The following is an 11424-nucleotide window of genomic DNA, read 5'->3' as shown; positions in this document are numbered from 1 at the left end:
CACAGGACCCACTGAATGACTGACCAGAATGAAAACTGCCCAGGTTATTCAGATATTACCGTGTAGCTGAATGTATGAATACATTTTTTTAAAATATTAAAATTGTAAAAATATTCAGTGGGAAATGACTGGTAATAAAAAATGCTCATCATCTCTAGCATCAGAGAAATGCAAATCAAAACTACTCTAAGATTTCATCTCACTCTAGTCAGAATGGCAGCTATTATGCATACAAACAACAATAAATGTTGGCGAGGAAGTGGGGAAAAAGATACACTCATACATTGCTGGTGGGACTGCAAATTGGAGCAGCTAATCTGGAAAGCCGTATTGAGATTCCTTAGAAAACTGGGAATGGAACCACCGTTTGATCCAGCTATCCCACTCCTTGTCTATACCCAAAGGATTTAAAAAGAGCATACTACAGGGACGCAGCCACATCAATATTTATAGCAGCACAATTCATAATAACTAAACTGTGGAATCAACCCAGATGCCCTTCAGTAGATGAATGGATTAAAAAATGTGGTACATATACACAATGGAATATTACTTAGCAATAAAAGAGAATAAAATCATGGCATTTTCAGGTAAATGGTTGGGGCTGGAGAACATAATGCTATGTGAAGTGAGCCAATTCCATAAAACCAAATGCTGAATGTTTTCTCTGATATAAGGAGGCTGATACATAGTGGGGTGGAGAGGGGAAGCATGGGAGAATAGACAAACTGTATGTAGGCCAAAGAGGTGGGAGGGGAAAGAGGGAGCTTGGGGTTTGAAATAATGGTGGAATGAGGTGGACATCATTATCCAAAGTACATGTATGAAGACAGGAATAGTGTGAAGATACTTTGTATACAACCAAAGATATGAAAAATTGTGCTCTATATGTGTAATGTGAATTGTAAGGCATTCCTGTGTCATATATAACAAATTAAAATTTTTAAAAAAATTAAAGTTTGTTTACTGAAAAAAATAAATTATGGAAATAAGACAAAGACTTATTTATCAGTGAAAAGCAGGGTCACAATGGATGACCAATTCTGGCAAAGCTGGATCTAACAAACAAATGAAGAACACACACTTTATTTATATGGGCTGGAACCCCGTAGGGTTCAGTGTGAAGAACATCTTGAGGGAAACAGGATGAAGATGAAAAATACAACTTCTTGGGGCTTAGCAGGTTATGCCCACCTTCTCTACCTCTGGGCTGTCATGTTTGAACCTAGGGCTGTCTTAGAAAACTGGGAATGGAGCCACCATTTGACCCAGCTATCCCACTCCTCAATCTCTACTCAAAGGACTTAAAAACAGCACACTACAGGGACACAGCCACATCAATGTTTATAGCAGCACAATTCATAATAGCTAAACTGTAGAACCAACCTAGATGCCTCTAAGGGCAGGGTGTCAGCATAAACTGAATGGTCTTGAATCAATGGAATTTCACCAAATGTTCTCAGAAAAGCAACCCCTGTCTTGAGATAACTCAAACAATCCCATAATTCATTCACAGCTCCCGACACATGAGAACAAAATAAACGTCTCCTCTTTTAAGATATTTTTGTCAGGTGTTTTTATCAACATGATGAAAAGCTGTACAACACACCCACCAAAGATGTGTAAGAGTTCCAGTCACTCCACATCCTTGGCAGGCTTTTCTAGACTCAGGACATTTGTTTGCTTTTTACATTTTTTGTTTTTGTTCTTTTGCAATGGGAGGGATATAACCAAGGACCATACATACTACCCATGCACTCTACCAATGAGCTCCACCCCACCACACACACCCTTTAATTTTATTTTGAACAAGGATCTCATTAAGTTGCCCAGGTTAACTTTTGAGTTTGCATTCCTCTTGCCTCAGCTTCCTAGGTCACTGAGATCATGGGCATGCACCACTGTGCCTAGACTTTTAATTTCAGCTGATTTCTGGGGCACAAAGCAATACAGATTGTAGACTTAATTTGCTCTTTTCTGATTTCTAACAATGTGCAACAACTTCTCACATGGTTACTACTTGAATACTGTTCTCTTAAATATTTAAATTAGGTTTATGTAATTTTATTTATCTATTTTGGTCTGGGGATAGACCCTAGGGCCTCATATATGCTGAGCATACACTCTATTACTGAGCAACTTCTCTCACTCTTTATTTATTTTTCAACTGAAGCATAAAAATTGTACATTTCTTGGGGGACATTTTGATAAATGTAAAATTGTGTAGTATTTCAAACAGTGTCAGCATATCTCTTTCAACATTTATCATCTTTTCATGGTGGAAAATTTAAAATCCTTTCCTTTAGGCTTTCAAAATATTCCCTTTTATATAATAAATATTTAACTCCGTTAACAAGTCTTACAAATATTTAAGATCTCTGAGAAAAGCAAATGACTTGAAAGCACAATTCACACTACTAACAAAGGAGGAAATAAAAATTGTATTCACTGTGTATTTATTAAAAATTAAAAGCATAATTTACAATAGTCTCCTTAACACAAAGAAATTTTCCAAACTCTTTTGAGAATGACACAACATAAATTTTCTCAGAGAGAAAAGACACACTTCACAAAGAGTTGTATTTGTGCAGAATAAATCTGGTATTCAATTAATTCAATTTAACAAGGAAATGAAAATCTAACAAGATATGAAAACTACTTGAACATAGAGGGAAAAAAATGTGATAATGAAAATCTTAACAAACCAAATATATAAAATATAGCATACCTGAGTTGACTAAACATTTAAAAACCTACCACCGTAATTCATCACACTAACAGAATGAATGAACCACCTAGAACCATCAAACTGATACCACCAAACAAGCTGATAAACTTCAATGACCCTTTCAAATTTAAAATAAAAAAAATAGAGGGAAACTTCCACAATTTGATTAAATGTAGCAACAGAAACTCTCAGCCTATGTTATACTTAGAACTGAAAATGGTTAAAACCAAAATGAAAGTTTCCTATTACTATTTCTCTATCTCTATTTATATTTCATAGAAGGTCGTAGGCAGCATAGGCAAAAACAAGAAATTAATAGTACAAATATTCAAATAGGGTCAGCACATCTCTTTAAACAGACATTTATCATATGTCAATAGTTTGCATCCAATGTGAAAACCTAGAAATGTAACAGAATTCTAGCTTTCAGGAGGCACACTACTCCATGTGTCATAAATATACAAGATGTTCTCATTGTATGTGTGACTGTGTGAAATAATTAAATAATTGCCTAGAATACAGTTTGATATACTTTAAGTCTGAATTTGATTTAACATCTAAGGTTTCCATATGAAACTTCATTGTGGTAATATTACCAATCAAATTTTAATAGCATGTTATTACCAAACAAATTTTTTTTCAAGTAAAAGTTACTGAATGGAATCTTCACTTTTGCTACTAAAGAAATATGTTATTTCCCCTTGCTTATAAACCCACTAATCCAAAGAGATGAGACAATGCTGAAGAGCTAAGACAGGATACTGAGAAAAATCTGCTGCACAATAACAATTCCTAAAGTTGTATGAACAATCTAGAATTCTCTGTTAGTTTTTTTGTCACTGTGACCAAAGCACTTTTTATCAACAAGAGGAGGGGGTAGGGACAAAGGAGAGAGAGAGAGAGAGAGAGAGAGAGAGAGAAGCAGGATAAACAAAATATATAATTTCCATGGGCAAAGCCCCAGTGACCCACTTTCTTCACCCGTACCTGAGTTACCACCCTGTAATCCATTCAAATTATAAATCCATTAAATAGATTAATCCACCAATTAGGTCACATCTGTTATAATCTATTCATTTTATCTGTGAGTATTCCTCACTTTATAACATGAGCTTTTCTGGGTGACACCTCACGATCAAACCATAACACCCATAATGATCAGGAAATCCTATTGTCTCCACTATCAAAATACTTTTAGAGTCTGACCACTACATTTCACCTGCAGTGTTCCCTTCTAGTGCCAGCTGTTGTAACAGCCAGCCTGAATTAGTCAAATTGCTACCAATCTAGTTTCCTATATTCCACCCTGGCCTTTTCCAGCAAAGCTTTCAAACCTGTTCTTCTAAATCACATCTGTTGTTAGTACTCTTCTACTCAAAACTCCCCAAATTCACCCCATTTCACCTTAGAAGACAAAGTACTAATTCTCTTATAGGGCTTGCATCTTCTGTGCCCACCTCATTAAGTAATTAGACTCCATCTCCAATTTCTGTCCACTTGTTTGCCCACCTTCAGCCACATAAGATCTTTGAACATTTCAGGCATCACTCACCTGATCATAATGCCAGTTCTTTTTTTCCTTCCCCTAGTATAGACACAGTGGATTCTATTTCTACTTGGAGTGCTTGATCAAAACTTACTTCTTGATGAGGCCTATTTTTTGTATATGTGTATGGAAATATCACACGAGATCATATAATATATATATATATATATAAAAAACATTACATTTTAATTAATTTTTATGCTTAAAGAGATGGAAAATTTAACTACAGTTGATCTTTATACATTGTATCTCTATTGAATTATCACAATGTAACCCATAAAATTGCAAAATTAAAATAATAATTTGTTTAAAAGAAAAATTAAATATCAATCTGTAATTATTCTTGTTACATTCTTAATACCCTTTGCCCTGCTTGATTGTTGTGCCCCAAGCATTTATCATAAAAGACTCATTTATTTGGGTTTCTTTTTTTCTACTAACATGTAAGCACCATGAGGGAAGAGATTCTAGTGTATTTAATTCACTGCTGCATTCTAAGGATTTGTACTATACTTATAGCTTGCTGTTATTCTTTTTTTCTTTCTTTCTCTTAAGAAAATACTCCGAACCCTTCCTCAAACATTGAAAAATTTTTGATAATATTATTTTTCATTTCTTATTATCTTCTCTCACACCCATGAACTTCCAATTGATTTTTAACCACTCTAGCAAATTTAAATTACTTAAAACTTTTATGTACTGCTCAGTAACTTCATAATACCCATCTTTATCAGAGAAATAATGGCATCCAGATCTAAGGATAGCCTGGTGTAGTGGCTCCTGCATGTGATCACAGTGGCTAAGGAGGCTGAGACAGGAAGATTGAAAGTTTAAAGCCAGTCTCATGTATGAGGGGTAAAAATTTGCTCCCAGGATGTAGGATCTCTGTTCACCTTACAGATTGTTTCTTTTGCTGAGAAAAAACTTTTTCATTTGATTTCATCCCATTTATTGATTCTTAGTTTTAATTCTTATGCTATAGGAGTCTTATTAAGGAAGTTGGGGCCTAATCCCACATGATGAAGATTAGGGCCTACTTTTTCTTCTATTAGACGCAGAGTCTCTGGTTGTATTCCTAGGTCCTTGATCCATTTTGAGTTAAGTTTTGAGCATGGTGAGAGATAGGGGTTTAATTTCATTTTGTTGCATGTGGATTTCCAGTTCCCAGCACCTTTTGTTGAAGATGATATCTTTTCTCCAGTGCATGTTTTGTCTAATATAAGATAATTGTAACTTTGTGGGTTAGTCTCTGTGTGCTCTATTCTGTAGCATTGGTCTACCAGTCTGTTTTAGTGCCAATACCATGCTGTTTTTGTTACTATTGTTCTGTACTGTAGTTTAAGGTCTGGTATTGTGATGACACCTGCTTCACTCTTCCTGCTAAGGATTGCTTTAGTTATTCTGCCACTCTTATTTTTCCAGATGAATTTCATTATTGCTTTTTCATTTCTTTTTTTTATCCTCAAAACTTTTTATTAGTTGTTCAAAACATTACAAAGCTTGCTTTTTCATTTCTATGAGGAATGCCATTGGAATTTTGATCAGAATTGCATTAAATCTGTATAGTGCTTTTAATAGTATGGTCATTTTGACAATATTAATTCTGCCTATCCAAGAGCAAGGTAGATCTTTCCATTTTATAAGGTTTTCTTTGATTTCTTTCTTTAGAGTTCTGTAATTTTCATCACATATATCTTTCACCTCTTTTGTTAAGTTGATTCCCAAGTATTTTTTTTTTTTGAGGCTATTGAAAATGGGTTGTTTTCCTCATTTCCTTTTCTGAGGTTTTTCACTGATACACATAAATGCCTTTGATTTATGGGTGTTGATTTTATATCCTGCTACTTTGCTGAATTCATTTACTAGTTCTAGAAGTTTTCTGGTGGAGTTTTTTGGGTCTTCTAGGTATAGAATCATATCGTCAGTAAATAGTGCTAATTTAAGTTCTTCTTTTTCCTATACATATCTCTTTAATTCTTTCGTCTAATTGCTCTGGCCAGTGTTTCAAGAACTATGTTTAATAGAGCACTAATCTCTAGTGTATATAAAGAACTCAAAAAGCTAAGCACCAAAAAAACAAATAACCCAATCAACAAAAGGGCCAAAGACCTGAACAGACACTTCTTAGAAGAGGATATACAATCAATCAACAAACATATGAAAAAATGTTCATCATCTCTAACAATCAGAGAAATGAAAATCAAAACTACTCTAAGATTTCATCTCACTCCAGTCAGAATGGCAGCTATTATGAACACAAACAACAATAAGTGTTGGTGAGGATGTAGGGAAAAAGGTACACTCATACATTGCTGGTGGAACTGCAAATTGGTGCAGCCAATATGGAAAACAGTATGGAGATTCCTTGGAAATCTGGGAATGGAACCACCATTTGACCCAGCTATCTCTCTCCTCAGACTCTACCCAAAGGACTTAAAAAGAACATACTACAGGTACACAGCCACATCAATGTTTATAGCAGCACAGTTCACAATAGCTAAACTGTGGAGCCAACTTAGATGCCCTTCAGTGGATGAATGGATTAAAAAAAATGTGGTATATATACACAATGGAATATTACTCAGCAATAAAGGAGAATAAAATCATGGCATTTGCAGGTAAATTGATGGTGTTGGAGAAGATAATAATAAGTGAAGTTAGCCAATCCCCAAGAAACAAATGCCAAATATTTTCTTTGATATAAGGAGGCTGGCCCATAATGGGGTGGGGGGGAAGCATGGGAGGATCCGATGAATTCTAAATAGGAAAGACGGGTAGGAGGGAAAGGGAGGGGGCAGGGGATTAGCAAGGGTGGTGGGATGTGTTGGACATCATTATCCAAAGTACATGTATGAGGACTCGAATTGGGTGTCAACATACTTCATATACAAACAGAGATATGAAAAACTGTGTGGTACACATGTGTAATAAGAATTGTAATGCAAAAAAAAGTACATGTATAAAGGCTAAAAAATAAAGAAGAAATAAAGCCAGTCTCACAACTAAGTAAGGCCCTGAACAACTTAGCGAGTCCCTGTCTCAAAATATAAATAAATAAATAACAGGCTGGGGATAAGGCTCCATGCTTAAGCACCTCTCAGTTCAATCCCTGGTAGAAAGAAAGAAAGAAAGAGGGGGGGAGGACGGAAGGGAGGGAGGGAGGGAGGAAGGGAGAGAGAGAAAGAGAGAGAGAAAATATATAAGTGCATTTTCAAGCAAAAAGATCTATCTTTTCCAAATAGCTATCAAAAAAGTCTTAACAATGTATACTCCATCTTACAAAGAGGAAGAAGCATTCATTAGTTTGGTAATATGGATTCTGGAGTCCAAATGCCTGGCTTAGAATTTTAACTTTGCTATGGAATATTTGAACACATAAAGGGGACTTAGTATGCTTATTTTATTCGATTTTTATGAATATTAATTGAAAAAAATAAACAGCATAGTGCTGGAATAGAGGAAACACTCAAAAGATATGTGATATTCCTTAAATATTTATTGGGACTTTTACTAAATTATTTTTAATCATACCTAAACAAAAGTTTGATGCACTTACCCTAAATTTGACATGTGAAATAAACTATCCCTTGTTGAATTTGATATTTAACGAGGTAAACTTCGCAATTTATGTTACTCTATTATTTCTTTTATTCCTAAAAATCATTATTTTATGTTTGCTCCTTTTTCTGTTAAGATTTTCTTTATTTATTCAGTCCTAAATGCTTTTATGCATTAAGAATATTAGTTCTTTGTCATCAGGGCTAAGATAGTTGCACTGGAATTTTGGGTGGATTTTTTAAAATGTATTTCCATTTTGGCATGTAGGCCTTGGTATTGTATAGTCTGTCAGATGATTGAGGCACATGATGCAGTAAATACCCACAGGCCCACATACATACACACAAACACACACACACACACACACACAGAGAGAGAGAGAGAGACACAGACACAGACACAGACACAGAAAAAGAGAGAAAAGTAACCTGGCAAGTCCAGAATTGGCAGTGTGGGCAATGGAAACCCAGGACAGCAGATGGCATAGATGACATTTGAAGGTGATCTGATGGAGGACCCCTCCTGCTTGGGAACACTGGACTTTTGTTTCATCTTGGCCTTCACCTGCATTATGGAGGGCAGGACACTTCACTCAAGGTGAAATTTTAATGTGTCAGTCAAAAGCATCCTCTAAGTTGACACATAAAATTAACAATACGTTAGTGTTTTTCCCTACCTCCAAATCAAGCATTCTCTTCAGCTGGCTGTTAAAAACTTCTCTGTAATTCTTTATGTTTTATATCTGTACTCACATGATCACCACATTTTAGAAACAAATGACACTGAAGTTGGTAACCTGTTTCTGTAATCTTTATTTAATAATTATCATCTGTATATTTTATTTAAGTTCATCTAACCAAACTTAGAAAGACTTTGTGACTCATTTGAACTGAAAGACAATGTCAGTGTAGAACGTGAGACTTCTTGGTTCACTTAGAGGGTATCTTGGTGGTGAAATCCCTTATGAATTTGGTGGTGCTTACTCATGCAATAGGGAAGTGAGTGTGATGCAAATGGTTGTAAATGTGGTGATGGTTCAGAGCAGAACATTCTAGGGTATTTGCCATCCACAAAGATTCATTGGTGGGAAAAGCCTGCATTAACATCAATGATATTGATAAGTAAGCAGCCTATCAATTGTAGCAGATGTCCAGAGTAGCCCAGAACCAGGAGATTGTATGATACCTGACAATATAATTCTAGAGATGACAAATATTATGTCACATTCAAATCTGATGCTCCTAGTAGGAATGCCTTCTTCAGTGTTATACTTGATCAAAACTACATAAAACAATGTGCAGGACAGGCAAATTTTCAGAATCTATTTGATTAAAGGAAATACATATTTTTGGTTCATTAAATTACTAATGTCATGTATTATTATTCTTGAATTACTAAAATACTGCAAGTATGTTCATATAATAAGGAAGAAGTTTAAAATTTTATTCCTGTGCCTCTGGGGAGATGAATGAGATTCATTACCACAAATTTCCCACCCTAATATGATTTATTCCCCAGCCTCCGTTATGGCAATTGACCATGAATGATCCATCATTAAGGCATTCTTAATTTGGTGGGGGAAGAAATATATATGTATGTAAACATTTATATCTTAAATCCAAAGAAAGCTGAAGTCTGGAGTTTTTCTAGCTTCTTAAAGTATCTACACTAGATGTGAAATATAAATGGGGTAATCTTCAGTTTCAGCGCTGACCACCTTGCCTCCAGGTTAGTAAAGAGACTTTGACATAAATGTGAACACGTGTCTAAGGTATCAGTCAAAGAGAGACTCATGTATTATCTTTTTATTATGTCATTGGAGTGAGTCATAATACCTTGTTAAATAAAATAAAAATTCATTATTGTTGAATTTTTACCACACTACTTACTTGCATTTTAATTTAAAAATACTGTTATTTATGTAGAAAATTAATCTCAGTTTTTTATTATAAATTTAACATTAAGTTAATAACTTTATAAAGGACTTCTTAAGTCATAAAGAGTTACTGGAAATTAATACTTTTTTTCTTACATTTAACATTCATTTTTAAAAGAGCATTATTTAGTTATAATTTGTATATCATAAAGTTTACTCATTTTTAGTGCACAATTCAGTGTTTTTTAGTATAGTTAGAGAACTTTGCAACCATTACCCTTACCAAATATTACAACATTTTAAACTTAAGAGCAAGTAGGAACTCTTTTGTATTTATTTCCTGAGTCTTCCATTTAATCATTTCAATTTTCCATTCACTCAATTTTTATAAACATATAAATTATATTCCATTATATTTTACATTTATATATTAAATATTTTATGGACACATAAGGAAAGGAATGCTAAAAACATTACAGCTCCATGGAATGTGACCCATACTAGAACATACTAGTGTCAGGATACAATAACCAAACTTGCTAAGTATTCTTAATTTGTGATGATGTGCATTGTGTCCAGTGTTTTAGCTTCAGATGCAAAATTCTAGTCTAAAGGAGTATAGCATGAAATTACAATAAAAAGTATTGCAAATAAGTGTTCTTATGCAATGCATTTATGAAAGTTCAAGGGGAACAAAAGGAATTTCAGTTCTCATTATTTTTTAAAAGTCTGGTTGAGATGATTCATACTTGAGAGAACTAAAGCAGATATAATAGATGCCAATTCATTTAGATTTTAAGATTCTATTACTACCTCATTTCACATTATTAGAGTATTTTACATATGTTATTTACTTTGTTTCCCTGTAGAAGCTATTTTTTCAGATTATGTTCTTCAGTTTTATAAGGGTACACACACACACACACACACACACACCCAAAAAAAACTCATATGAAAGCTAGTTCTGTAATTTTTAGAAAATTGCTCATGAAGAATTCAATTCAATGCTCTTTTTAAAAATATTTTTATACAGTATCTTCCTCTTAGTGAGGAAAATTAAGGTCTAGTTTATTTCTTATGAAAAATTATTACTGAGACCTATGCATCCTATCCTACTTCATCTGGAACTTTAGAACTAGATTTGTCTTAATTCCATTTTGAATTTGTCAGAAACTCGTGTCTATTCATGAAAACATGCCATGAAATTATTGCACAAATTTTATGTTTTGGTGCTTGAGAAATGTCCTGAAAAACATCCCTTTCATTGAAAGCCATTCTAAAATCCTCTGAGAGATAATTTATGAAAAATAATTCATTAATAAATTTGATCAACGACTTTTAATCCCAAACAAAACTTATAAAAGAAAATGATATCGTTAACACTTAACTTAATTGATATATTTCCCTTTACATCACTTAAATACTAAGGTAAGTGAAATGGAATACTGTGTTGATGTTATATAGATTTGGTCTAAATGAGTGAGGTTATAAGTTAAGTAACTAAGAAGGAAAGATAGCAACCTGACCATTGCTAGAAATCTGAGAGAAACTAAGTTGTCAAAATTCCAAAGCAAGCATTCAGAAAATGATTATACAACTCATTAAAATCACTAAAATTCATTAACCTTTATTTTTAAAATGACTGAATTTTACAGTAGAAAAATTACACTGTAATAAATAATACAAAATACAAAAATACAAAAAAAGCAAGAAGTT

The sequence above is a fragment of the Marmota monax genome, unplaced genomic scaffold (assembly GCF_021218885.2).
Source record: "Marmota monax isolate L192 unplaced genomic scaffold, Marmota_monax_Labrador192_F-V1.1 WCK01_AAM20220418_F8-fsc00001, whole genome shotgun sequence".
NCBI classification, from domain to species: Eukaryota; Metazoa; Chordata; class Mammalia; order Rodentia; family Sciuridae; genus Marmota; species Marmota monax.
This window is presented reverse-complemented; position numbering follows the sequence as displayed.